The following is a 10,855-nucleotide window of genomic DNA, read 5'->3' as shown; positions in this document are numbered from 1 at the left end:
CAAGTATCAGAGGGGTAGCCGTGTTAGTCTGAATCTGTAAAAAGCAACAGAGGGTCCTGTGGCACCTTTGAGACTAACAGAAGTATTGGGAGCATAAGCTTTCGTGAGGTTCTTACCCACGAAAGCTTATGCTCCCAGTACTTCTGTTAGTCTCAAAGGTGCCACAGGACCCTCTGTTGCTTTTTAATAAAATCTGAGAAATGCAGTCTTGCAAGCCATCTTGTCTAAATGGCCCCAAACTTTTCTCTGAAACTGGGCTTGTGTTTTGCACCTGTACATTTTTTTCCATGCAAGCAGCCTTCTTTGCTTGCAAGTTGGGAAGTTAGACAAGCCGTCTCTGGAGGAATAGATTTCAAGGGCTAAATTTTCACAACAGCCTCTGAAATTGGATATTATTTTCCTCGTTTAAATGGACATTGGAAAGCGATCCCACTTAAAGACAAAATCCCAAGGTAGGCTTAACAGGCAGAGGCCCACTCTCAAGGTACATTCTGCCAATGAACTCTTTTTCCCCCAATGGTGAAATACTATCTTGTGTTTCATTGGTTGAGTGAGATATGCTTTTTTATCCTACTGGAGAATCAAAGGGGTAGAGTTTCTATGGAACCAGACAAAACTAGAATCATCTCTTGCTTTTCAATTAAACTCAGCCAAATTAGTCTTTAATTTATAAATTCAGTTTCCTTTCTTCATTCTGTTTTCTTCCTTGCTGTCCTTTCTTATACATTCCCTTTCTATACCTCTTTCTGTCTGGCTGACTTTGTCAGTTTTGCTGTCCCTCCTTTCTCTGGTTTGCTTGAGGGAGTTGGGAGCAATACCTGGAATAATGTGTCCCTTTTTAATAGCTCTCAAGAGCAATACAGATGGATCACAAGATGCCTTCCGTCTTGCACTATTTACTGTCTTTGCCATTAAGTGACTCTAATCTAATGCTCTTTCCACTAATGTAATTTATATTCCTAAACTGTTTTGTTAAATCTCAGCTCATATTTTAGTCCTAATCTTTTGTGACTGCACTACAATCAGCTGCTTCCAGACACCCTGTAATGTATTGTTACAGTATACTAATCCTTTTTTCCATTACTTCCAGGTCATCACCCTAAGGTTCAGTTTCCCCACTCTCTTTCTGTCTAGCTGTGTCTACCCTGTACATAGAACCACGTTTGGACCCAGTTCTACAAAAATCAACAGTTTTGGGGAACCTGATTATGACGGGTACGTTCCTTGACATGGTTCACTCTTGCAGTGCAAATGGGACCTAACTATTTTGCAGTCTAGCAAGGACCCAGCCTTGCTTGTAGTATGCCCCCTGGACACAGGTGAAATACAGTTCGTTCCCGTTTACCCTCTCACTCAACCAAAATCATGTTGAGGGGGAGGGGTGTGTAACAATCCTTTGACCAGGTCTAGCATGTTTTATTTTGTAGTATAAGTGGAATCTCGAGTGACATGAATACAGCTAACTATTTCAGTGCAGTCCCATCCAGCCGCATTTTTCTTACCACAGTCATGTTGGCTCATCCACATTCACCATGCTGCACGATGATGCTTGTATGAGGGCAATCTTAAAAAATGTGGGTAGCTATCCCTTGCTGCTTCAGCTCAGATTCCTAAAGGCAGAGAAACGTGGGTGTTTTTTATTAAAGATGTCCTCCTGCAAAAAGACCCAGGGAACTGGCGCGTTGGCTAAACCAGTTACACAAATTTGGTTAAGCAATCTTGTGTCTACACAGTAGACGAACCCAGTTAGAAACCACCTGCAGCCTGTCACGCACATTACAGCTGTTATCTAATCAGGGTAAAAATTTCTGTACCATGAGTTCATCTTGTTGTGTGCGAACATGAATCATGTGTGAAGTCAGCCATGTTACAAAGTGCCTCCAAACTAAGCTTATCTGTTGAGTCAATGGTCTAAACCCCATTGTGTTATGGGATCCATTTATGACGTAGTTACCTTCCCACATGATTCAGTCTTACAGGTTAGGTGAGATTGAACTACATTGCAGCCTTGCTAATGCCCAATGCTGTAGCATACTTCAGAAACACCTTTAAAGCAATTAAGTCCTATTTGTGCTGAACCATGTTTTAACTGTGTCAAGAGACTCATGCTTTGTAACCGATCCCCCAAAACAGCAGGATTCACAGTGCACATAAAAAACACTCGCTCGTGCATCCTAACTTGTAGCCTGGGAACCCTAACTACGACATTATGTCAGCCAATAGGCTTTCTATCACTATTTCAGTGAAGACATAGTGAGCTTGTGTTCATAAATTGGACAGCATCCACATAGGATAAGATGAGACATGCTGTTTAGATGCCTAAATGTCCTAAAGGCAGCAGTAACATTCCTACCTGTATGAGTAGGATGGGTGTTGTCTCCATTATTTTTTTAACTTTTCCAGCCAGGTTATGAAATCTCTGATGTCTATGAAATTGCAGTGCCTTTGATTTCATATTTCCCAGCCACTGAGATTATGTAAGGATCCAGTCTTTCCTTGCTCTGCTTTATAGTCTAATGCACAGTCTGGGGAAATGCTAAAATGTTGAGCCAGAATTTATAGTTAAGCTCAATGGGACTTGTTTATATCCTGCGTGGGGAGAAATGGACCACAGGGCTACATCTCACTCTTCCTGACATAAGAACGGCCATAGTGAGTCAGACCAAAGGTCCATCTAGCCCAGTATCCTGTCTACCGAGAGTGACCAACACCAGGTGCCCCAGAGGGAATGAACATGACAGGTAATCACCAAGTGATCCATCCCCTGTCTCCCATTCCCAGCTTCTGGCAAACAGAGGCTAGGGTCACCCTCCCGGCTAATAGCCATTGATGGACCTATGCTCCATGAACTTAAATAGCTCTTTTTTGACCCCTGTTATAGTCTTAGCCTTCAAAACATCCTCTGGCCAGGAATTCCACAGGTTGACTGTGCATTGTGTGAAAAAATACTTCCTTTTGTTTGTTTTAAACCTGCTGCCTATTTCATTTGTGGCCCCTAGTTCTTGTGTTACGAGAAGGAGTAAATAACAGTTCCTTATTTACTTTCTCCGCACCAGTCATGATTTTGTAGACCTCAATCATATCCCTCATTAGTCGTCTCTTTTCCAAGCTGAAAAGTCCCAGTCTTATTAATCTTGCCTCACATGGCAACCGTTCCATATGCCTAATCATTTTTGTTGCCCTTCCTTAGTCATCCATCCATTCCCCTCTCTGTCCCTTCCTCCTCCTTTTCCCCCCTTTCTCTCTCCATCTGTATCTCCAAACTCTCTCTCTCTCCGCTAAAGGCTGCATGGCCCCTTTCCTTGGCCTCTGCTCACTTTAGCAATCATTTGGTCCCTCATCTCACTCTACTCACCAGGGCTGTCATTTTAGTTTCTTCCCTAGGTTCTCCTTCTTCCGAAATCTCTGCTCCCAGTCCCGATTTTGCCATGATTTATCCCAACACTGCCAGTGTCACATGCTACACTTCCATGTAGATGCTGCTTCCCCAGTGGGGAGAGATTCCTGATGTCCTCAGATAGCACTTTTAGAAATGCCAGCAGAGCTGAACCACACCATTAATCTCTGAGCCTTCTTGGCCCTGCTGAACATGGAAAGAAACTACATTCGCTGGACAAAGAACCTTTCAGAGTTTCTATTATATTGAGCCAATTGTGCCAAAACTTGCTCCAACACATTCTCTCCTCCTTAAAGATGCAACAAACAGACACTACCCTGACAGTTCAAAGGGCACCATTAAATTTTGCTGGAAAGAAGTTTGTGCAGCAAGGTTTGCAAAGAGCTCAGATTAAATAATACTTTTCTATAGCGTCTTGTATTTGAGGACCTCCGAGCACTTTAAGTATTATTATCCCTATTTTACAGATGAGGAAAGTGAGGCAGAGCTTCAGGGCTTGTCTATCTGGGGAAACTGATCAACACAGCTATAACAGAATAATTATTCCACTATAGCTAAACCAGAATAGCTCCCTGTGTGGACACTCTATTCCAGAATAAAATTAACTTTAATTTGGTATAGTATTTACATAGGGGAGTTATACTGGCATAGCTAAATTATACTGGAATAGCCATTGCAGAATAGTTACTCTGCGATAGCTATGCTGGTAAATTTCCACCATGTACCCAAGACTTAAATGACTTTATTAAGGCCTGAGCTACACTAAAAAGTTAGGTCAACCCAGCTATGTCGTTCAAGGATGTGAAAGATCCACACCCCGAGCAGCCGAGTTAAGACGACCTGACCCCCACCGTCAGGACAGTGTTAGGTCAACGGAAGCTTCCACTGGCCTAGCTAGCTACCCCCTGTTGAGGAGATGGATTAACTATGCTATGCTGCTTGAAGTCTAGACAAACCCTAATATTAGTGCACTGGCAAAGGCAGGAAAAGAAGAAGGGGCTTCGACTCCCTGTCCTGTGGTCCAACCACTAGACATGGTACTTTACTTGCAGCACAAAGTCTGAGTCATTTAAGTCTCTTCATGCTGTTTGGAGATGGAAAAGCCCTGAACATCTATCCTCGCTTAACCAGTTCATTTCTCCCAAATGTCAGGGGTATTTGTACCGCTGGTGAAGAACATGAAGAGTTACTCATAAGCTATGAATGTTTGAACTGGGCCATCACGTAGCTGAGATTACTCACTTTGGAAGACTGCTGAGGATTTACATGCCCCTACACAGCCAGAATAAGGCTGCTGACTGTGTTTGCTTACCTTGTGCGGCTGTTAAATGAAGGCCGAGAGAGCAGACAAGTAACACAGTTTTGGCAGTGTTACCGAGCCTGTGGGTTTCCTGCTATTCTTGTGTAGGATTTTTAAGAGAAGTGATATTCTTCTCGAGTTCTTTTACTATATGCATATGTATCTCCATAGCTGATGTTTCCCCCCATAGGATTGTCCTTCTCCTTGGAGTCACAGATTTTAAGGTCAGCAGAGACTAATAGATAAACTAGTCTGACCACCTTTATAACTTAGGCCAGAGAATTTCATCCAGTTACTTGTGCACTGAGCCTATGTTTATCTAAAGCAGATCTTCCAGAAAGGCATCCAGTCTTCATATGAGAATGGAGAAGAAATGGAGAATCCACCACTTCCCTTCTTCAAAGGAAGGAGCGGGGGAAGGATAGCTCAGTGGTTTGAGCATTGGCCTGCTAAACCCAGGGTTATGAGTTCTATCATAGAGGCGCCCACCTAGGGATCTGGGGCAAAATCAGTACTTGGGTGAGTGAAGGCACGGGGCTGGACTCAATGACCTTTCAGGGTCCCTTCCAGCTCTATTAGATAGGTATATCACCATATATCTATATCTAAACCCCTGTCCTGGTTACTTTCCTGGGCTCACAATGAGCTACACTGGACTCTCTTCAGAGATGGCTGTCACTGTTCCTTTGCCGATTAGGCAGGGTCAGGGATGGAATAGGCAGGGTGGAAGCGGCTTGCATGCCCCATACAGTCACATGTTGCATGAGCCTGCGAGTCTGGCTGTGCAAATGGCTCCAGGTGATTTATGCTTTTTCCATTATCTTTCCTTTCAGACACAGCTGCCAGCTCTGCGTAGTGTTGTTCAGCTCGGATGTTAATGAGCTCAGTGCCATATTCCCCCGTCAGCCTCTGTCAAGATGTTACGGGTTGCCGTGAACTTTCACAAATGAAAAGGGAGTTTACTTTTGAGGAGGGCGGGCGGGCAGCCAACATTACTTTGTAAGATCCAGCCTACATGGCTCTTTCTGATGCCATTAAAGCACCAGCTTCTATTTATTCAATTTTCTTATGTACTGACCCACTGAATCTGGGCACGTGTCTCATTTCTGTTTCTTCCTTTGGATTTTTCGGGTAATTGGGTTGATTCAGATGTCTCGGAACTGTCCTTGCTGACGTTTTCGTGGCTCACCCGATGAATTATTAGACCTAACTTGGCAAGCAAAGGCTAGGGGGCCTTAAAGGCCTTTTATTTATTTATAAATGGAGATATCCCATCTCCTAGAGCTGGAAGGGACTTTGAAAGGTCATCAAGTCCAGCCCCCTGCCTTCACTAGCAGGACCAAGTACTGATTTTGCCCCAGATCCCTAAGTGGCCCCCTCAAGGATTGAACTCACAACCCTGGGTTTAGCAGGCTAGTGCTCAAACCACTGAGCTATCCCTCCTGATGGGACCCTGCTGCTTCCATAGATTGGTTCAGCTTCAAAAGGAGGAGAAAAAGGTGGACAGACTGCTAGGTGGAGGGTAAAATAGTGCTCACCAGATCAGAAGATATGGCCCCTGGGCTGGATTGCATCCTCACTGGTGCAGGGAGTTGCAAATAATCCTTCTCTCCATCATCAAAGCCCCTTGTATCACGATGGTGGCAGTGGGGATTTACCCCTAGAGGAGGGCAGGCGATGGTGGTTCTGCTGCCCAGGGAGGGCAGATGTGAGTCCCACCATAAGTGCCCTAAGAGGCACACTGGTGGAGGGTGCATCAAGGATGAGCGGTAGCAGCCACTCCCTGGTCAGTATCACCCACTGCCTAGCTGTCCGCAAGCCCCTCAGCAGGGTGGTGATTGCTGGCCACCTTGCGTTACTATAGCCTTCTGTTGGCAGACTTCCATCACTGAGAAGCAGGCACCCTCGTGAATGAATCCTGGTTTAAACTGGCATTAACCAGCAGCGCATCTAGCTCATGGCCTCTACTGCTTATGACACAATTCCACCTTCTCCACACAAGCCAGACCAACCATGTTAAAACTCGGCTCACGAACAACTGAGTGTAGCAACTTCTGTTAATCCTGGTTGTTTGGCTGCCTCGATGGGCCCTAGAGGAAAAGGGCACAGCATGCTGCAGAATTTGGCTCAGTAATAATTGGCATATGTACAGCCCTGTGCTCTAGGGAGGCAGGGTGCTATATCCCTGCCCCCAAAGAGCTTACAATCTATAGACCAAACAGAAGAAGCGATAACCAAGAGGGAATGCAGAGCATAGGTCATGCCAGTGAGATCCAGGTGGCTGATCTGTGTAGCTGTGCATGTGTCTTGGTGGTGTGGCTTTATTAAAAAATAATATGTAGTCTGGTGGCTACGGCTGGCAGATCCAACCTGGCTATCTCCCCTGTTTCTGTTGCTGCTGGAACAAGTGAAGGCCACATGTAGGAGAAGGACGGGAGAAAAGGTATTCTGGATCAACTCTTGCTGGTCCATTGGGGGCAGGGAATGGGAAGAAAGGAATAGCAGGTCCAGAGGAAAAGTGGTGATACTCAATGTTTACCCACAACCGCAGCATAAGTGGATGGTTTCTACTAAAATGACCAGCAATGGAATAGATCAGGGGTGGCCAACCTGTGGCTCCAGAGCCACACATGGCTCTTCAGAAGTTAATATGCGGCTCCTTGTATAGGCACCGACTCCGGGGCTGGAGCTACAGGTGCCAACTTTCCAATGTGCTGGGGGGTGCTCACTGCTCAACCCCTGGCTCTGCCACAGGCCCTGCCCCCACTCCACGCCTTCCCGCGCCCTCCCCTGAGCCTGCTATGCCCTCACTCCTAACCCCACTCTTCCCCCGAGCCTCCTGCACGCCACAAAACAGGTGATCGGGAGGTGTCGGGAGGAAGCGAAGGCACTGATCAGCGGGGCTGCCGGTGGTTGGGAGGCGCTGCGAGCCAGAGGGGAGCTGATGGGGGGCTGCTGACGTATTACTGTGGCTCTTTGGCAATGTACATTGATAAATTCTGGCTCCTTCTCAGGCTCAGGTTGGCCACCCCTGGAATGGAAAGCATTAAAATCACAATCATCATTAGGTTTCAGAGTAAATATCACCATTTCCACAGATATGGGTCAATTCTCAGTTCTCTTAGTGCCTGATTTTCACGCAGTCTCAAGATGACCTCCCTTTTTACCCCCTGTAGTTTTGTGAAAGTGTTTGATTGCATTTGAATGGCTGGATTGCACGTATGCAGCAGCCAGTTAAACATCTGAGGACATCCACCGTTGGAGCAAAGCTACACCCACGGTTATTTTTGTACATAAGCCACAGAGGAGAAAAAGGGGGAGCCAGATTTAATGAAAGTTGAGATTCCAGAGAAAACTGGTGGCAGAAGCAGGGAAAGGTTAAGCTAATGTACTAGCTGGTGCCAGCTCCATCCAGTTCTTCCTCTCCTTCCCCGCCTCCCCACCCCGCATTGGATGGTCGGAAGGCAGAAAAGAAAGTTACCAAATATGCAATTCATGCTTTGAAAGCCCTATGTCCCAAATCTACAATCTCTAGTAATTATTAACACCAGAAATTGTGAAAGATCAACAGCCCTTTCCCTTGGGCACTGACTTAAACATTTCAAGTTTCTTCTTGTGGCCATGGGGGGGGGGGTCTTTGTTCAGCCATCACCCCAGTCCAAATAATGAACAGCAGCCTAGTGAATCCAAGGGGCAGGACAGCACACTTCACTTTAATGCCTTGCCACACTACTTGTAAGTAAGAGCTCAAGGGCTATAGACTGGGTCATTTAAAAATCATTACATGAATGGCTTACATGTAATTTGTCTGCAGATTCTACGTCCTCTTCCCCCCTTCTCCCTAGTTCACATGGCCAGACGCAGCTCTAGGTTGCAGAGGTGACACGAACATTGTGGAGTAAACTGCGATCTGGAGTCAGGACATGCAGCTCCTATTGAAGTCCACGGGCGTTGCACCCACTTGCAGTAGGTCTGAATTCAGCTCCTCACATTTAATGATGTAAGGACTGACTGTGCCAGTATTAAGGCAAAGGCCTGCATTGGGGTATTGTGGGGTATTTAACACCCCATTCTATTTAGACTGTTATAGTGCACCCATCATTGTTGTCTATGAGCTCTAGCAGGGGCCACTCCCTACACCCGGGAGAGTAAGGATTGCCACTGTAGCCAGATCTTTACCTGGTTGAAGGGGGAGAAGGTTCCTTGTGCCCTACACACACAAGGCCCAGCCCTGCTCCAGCTCTTGATTAAGAGGAAGAATATAATGGAGGGGGCAGGATTATGTACAGGGGTTGAGCGAGCATAATGAAGAGGGAGGTTTGAGACTTCCCGAAAGGAATAAGGCTGAGATTTTGAAAGGCATTAAGGACGATAGGTGCCAGTACCCATTGAATTTCAATGGCAGTCAGATGCCTAACTCCGTTCAGCATGTAGTTAGAGAGTTCCTGCCCTGAAGAATTTGCCTTCGAAACAGACCACAGAGACAAAGGATGGGAGGGGAAACAGAGAGGTGAAGTGACTTGCCCAAGGTCACACAGTAGGTAAGTGGCAGAGCCAGAAATAGCCTCTGTCTCCTGACTCCCAGACAGAAGCCCAGTTCACTAGATCATACTGCCTCCCCAGCAATTCTTACTAGTAATTTCCTTTCCCTCCTACCTATAGATTAGCCACCTCTAGCTGAAAACGTAGCAGTTTTCCATGGCTGTTCGTAACTTTGTTTGAGTCTGAGACCTAAGGGGTTAATCTGAAAAGGACGGATGAAATAGCGGCCATGTGCTGTGGAAAAATTACATAGTTGGAATACTGGGAGGGAAACTGAGCTCATGTTTCTCTTACGTTCTTTTGGTTTCTCAGAAGTTTTATCATTTTGGGGCCATTTCTTTGTCGTGTAATAAGAGGAACTTGCAGATTATGGTAAATTAATTATTTTAATTATGAGTTTTTAGTGACTGCACTGGAGTAAGGGAAGGTGCTGGTTTGGACTTACTTTTTTAGGCTTACAGGCTTTCCTTCATTGCAAGCTAACCGTGGGCATTGTACCTTGCGGGAGCCCACTTCCAGACACAGCAGCAGTGCTATATTTACCCACAGCAGTGAGAGAGCTATCATTCTAGATGGCAGATGGTCATGCTGGGAAATTTGGACTTGAACTGTTCAATCAGATGATGGTGAAAAGAGATTCACACAGCAGAAATGCCATGTCAGCGCCCTGGAAAATTAGGTTGACCTAGGAACCCAAAAGCTCTTGTGGGCAGGGAGGGTGCAAGGATGTTTCACACCCTAGGCAAAACTTCCACCTTGTGCCCCCCCAAGCCCTGTGGCAGCTCTCCACCCTCCCCCCCCCGCCCTAAGGCACCCCCCCACGGCAGCGCCCCACTCCCCCTCCGCCCTGAGGCGCCCTGCCCCGCAGCAGCTTCTTCCGGCCCAGGGAGCCGTGCAACAGCTCCCCACCCCAGCTCACCTCTGCTCCGCCCCCTCCCTGAGCACACCGTCGCTGCTCCACTTCTCCCGCCTCCCAGGCTTGCGGCACCAATCAGCTGTTTGGCGCTGCAAGCCTGGGAGGCGGGAGAAGTGGAGCGGGGCGGCTTGCTCAGGGGAGGAGGCGGAGCAGAGGTGAGCTGGGGCGGGGAGTTCCCCTGCGTGCCACCCCCTCCCTTACTTGCTGCAGGCGGCCCTCCCCGCGCCCCCCTACCCCAGCTCCCTCCGCCTAAATGACGATGACCTGGGCGACCGAAGATCCGGCCGCCGCGGTCACCGCCGCAGGACCCGAAATGCTGCCCCCCTAAATGCTAGCACTCTAGGCGACCGCCTAGGTCGCCTAATGGGTTGCACCAGCCCTGCTTGTGGGATAGTGGAGAGATTTCTATTCCTCCTGACTGTTGAGTGGAGAAAGATCAGAACAATCTGCACTAGGAGGCCAGACTGTTCCCTTTGCGAGATGCCAATTCTGCTGATAACTGCAGGACTTAGGGCTGTACGTGCTTTTCTACACGAAATCAGTTTTATTTGCAGTGTGCTTTGGTTCTGGGTTTGTCACTGTTGCATTGATAAGAATGAGCTGTTGTTGAGGGTTCCATGGGAGTGTTCTGGACCGAGCTCAGTGAAATGTTTTGAACAGTTTATTCCCCAAAATACGCAGTTTTGGTTGACCTGAAACT

The 10,855-nt window shown here is 47.0% G+C and overlaps 1 long non-coding RNA gene across 1 annotated transcript; it reads left to right on the top strand.

The window, feature by feature from the left end:
* The first annotated feature begins 208 nt into the window (after positions 1–208).
* LOC117867317 lies at positions 209–5,702 on the top strand. The gene is made up of 3 exons (XR_004643362.1): positions 209–452; positions 1,091–1,215; positions 5,531–5,702. It is a non-coding gene; the product is annotated as an uncharacterized LOC117867317 (long non-coding RNA).
* Positions 5,703–10,855: the final 5,153 nt, after the last annotated feature.

This window comes from Trachemys scripta, chromosome 18, assembly GCF_013100865.1.
Source record: "Trachemys scripta elegans isolate TJP31775 chromosome 18, CAS_Tse_1.0, whole genome shotgun sequence".
NCBI classification, from domain to species: domain Eukaryota; kingdom Metazoa; phylum Chordata; order Testudines; family Emydidae; genus Trachemys; species Trachemys scripta.
Note: the sequence above shows the minus strand (reverse complement) of the source record. Positions and strands in the feature narration are given on the sequence as shown.